This window comes from Lucilia cuprina, chromosome 6 (genome assembly GCF_022045245.1).
Source record: "Lucilia cuprina isolate Lc7/37 chromosome 6, ASM2204524v1, whole genome shotgun sequence".
Taxonomy (NCBI): Eukaryota; Metazoa; Arthropoda; class Insecta; order Diptera; family Calliphoridae; genus Lucilia; species Lucilia cuprina.
This window is the reverse complement of record NC_060954.1, coordinates 46,879,550-46,882,300: the sequence shown is the minus strand read 5'-3', so window position 1 is coordinate 46,882,300 and position 2,751 is coordinate 46,879,550.

The window sequence follows — 2,751 nt, the reverse complement described above, 5'->3', positions numbered from 1 at the left end:
ATCTATCTATCTATCTATCTATCTATCTATCTATCTATCTATCTATCTATCTATCTATCTATCTATCTATCTATCTATCTATCTATCTATCTATCTATCTATCATATACAAATTCAAATTTTATTTTTAAGCTTATTTTATTAAAATAGTTATACACATGTCAACACCCTTCTAAACTGGCCGATCATTTCCAACTAAGCTACGTCCAGTGGACTTAAATGGCATTCATAATTAACATGTTTCCAACATAATGTGGGTTTGTTAAATTACATTAAGATTTGCTTACGTTCTGAAAACTCCTTAGCTATTATGTCACTCGAATTTAAAAAAAATTTATAAATTTCTTCAACAGATTATCTCAACCCTACACAAAGTAGCTACATATCTAAATATAATTATATTTAATTCTTTTATTTCTATTCTTTATACACTTCGCAATAACTGACTGACTACCTACTACATTTGAGACTTACTCACTCCCAAAATTATTGTGGTTTTATATCAAAATTTCATAGAAATCTTAATTATCATTGTTTTTTTCTTCGTTTTAGACTTCTTTTTCTAAAACAAAAAGGAGGATTTAAGCTTCATGATTTCGTAATATAAAGAATTATTGAAATTCATAATTTTTTATTAAAAAGCTAAAAATGCTTTTTTTTAAATATAATTTTTTTAACAAATTTATAAAGCTTGAAGGTTGTGTTATTTTTGCCCATTAATTCTATGATGTTATTTCATGCGGTCACAGATGTCCCAAGTATTTAGATATTAGAATATAAGTCATTTTTTAAGATCAATATCTGAACTTAAATTGACAATAATGATTTATTTGTCTCTTTATGTTATCTCAACCATGAAAAAAAATAATAATTTTATTATAATCTTGTTACGTTAACTATTTCCTGAACTTTTTTTGATAAGAAGTTGTTGTTTTTTTTTACTTTTGTTCAATTAACTTGACCCAGTTCTTGTTGTATTATTAGTTACAAAAATTTATTTTTATCGCAAATTACAACAAGTGGTGTAAACAATTGTAAATGACTAATTCTTACAAGAGATAGTAAGGGAAATAATTATGTTTTTTTAATTAATATAAATATGATTAGAATTTTTTGACTAATTGAATACTTAAAGTTTACAAAAGTGAAGCTGATAAATAAACCATTTCCAACATAATCTAAAGATTTGCTACTTTTCTATTATTGTTACATGACTAGGCTGGTCATATACCTTGAGTATTGACTAGAATATTGACTACTCTTTTGCCTAGACTAGAATAGTCTGTAGACTAGACTATGGAATAAGCTATAGACTAGACTATGGAATACTCTGCAGACTAGACTATCGAATAGTCTATAGACTAGATTATGGAATAGTCTATAGACTAGAATATGGAAGAGTCTATAGACTAGACTATGGAATAGTGTATAGACTAGACTATGGAATAGTCTATAGACTAGACTATGGAATAGTCTATAGACTAGACTATGGAATAGTCTATAGACTAGACTATGGAATAGTCTATAGACTAGACTATGGAATAGTCTATAGACTAGATTATGGAATAGTCTATAGACTAGAATATGGAATAGTCTATATACTATACTATGGAATAGTCTATAGACTATATTATGGAATAGTCTATAGACTAGACTATGGAAGAGTCTATAGACTAGACTATGGAATAGTGTATAGACTAGACTATGGAATAGTCTATAGACTAGACTATGGAATAGTCTATAGACTAGACTATGGAATAGTCTATAGACTAGACTATGGAATAGTCTATAGACTAGACTATGGAATAGTCTATTGACTAGACTATGGAATAGTCTATAGACTAGACTATGGAATAGTCTATAGACTAGACTATGGAATAGTCTATAGACTAGACTATGGAATAGTCTATAGACTAGATTATGGAATAGTCTATAGACTATACTATGGAATAGTTTACAGACTATACTATGAAATAGTTTATAGACTATACTATGGAATAGTTTATAGACTATACTATGGAATAGTCTATAGACTAGATTATGGAATAGTCTATAGACTATATTATGGAATAGTCTATAGACTATACTATGGAATAGTTTATAGACTAGATTATGGAATAGTCCATAGACTATACTATGGAATAGTCTATAGACTAGATTATGGAATAGTCTATAGACTATATTATGGAATATTCTGTAGACTAGATTATAGAATAGTCTATAGACTAGACTATGGAATAGTCTATAGACTAGACTATGGAATAGTCTATAGACTAGACTATGGAATAGTCTATAGACTAGATTATGGAATAGTCTATAGACTAGACTACGGAATAGTCTATAGACTATACTATGGCATAGTCTATAGACTAGACTATGAAATAGTCTATAGACTAGACTATTGAATAATCTATAGAGTAGACTATGTAATAGTCTATAGACTAGACTACAGAATAGTCTATAGACTAGACTATGGAATTGTCTATAGACTAGACTATGGAATTGTGTATAGACTAAACTGGGGAATAGTCTATAGACGAGACTAGGAAATAGTCTATAGACAAGACTAGGGAATAGTCTATAGACTCGACTATGGAATAGTCTATAGGGTAGACTATGGAATAGTCTATAGGGTAGACTATGAAATAGTCTATAGACTAGACTATGGAATAGTCTATAGACTAGACTATGGAATAGTCTATAGACTAGACTATGGAATAGTCTATAGACTAGACTATGGAATAGTCTATAG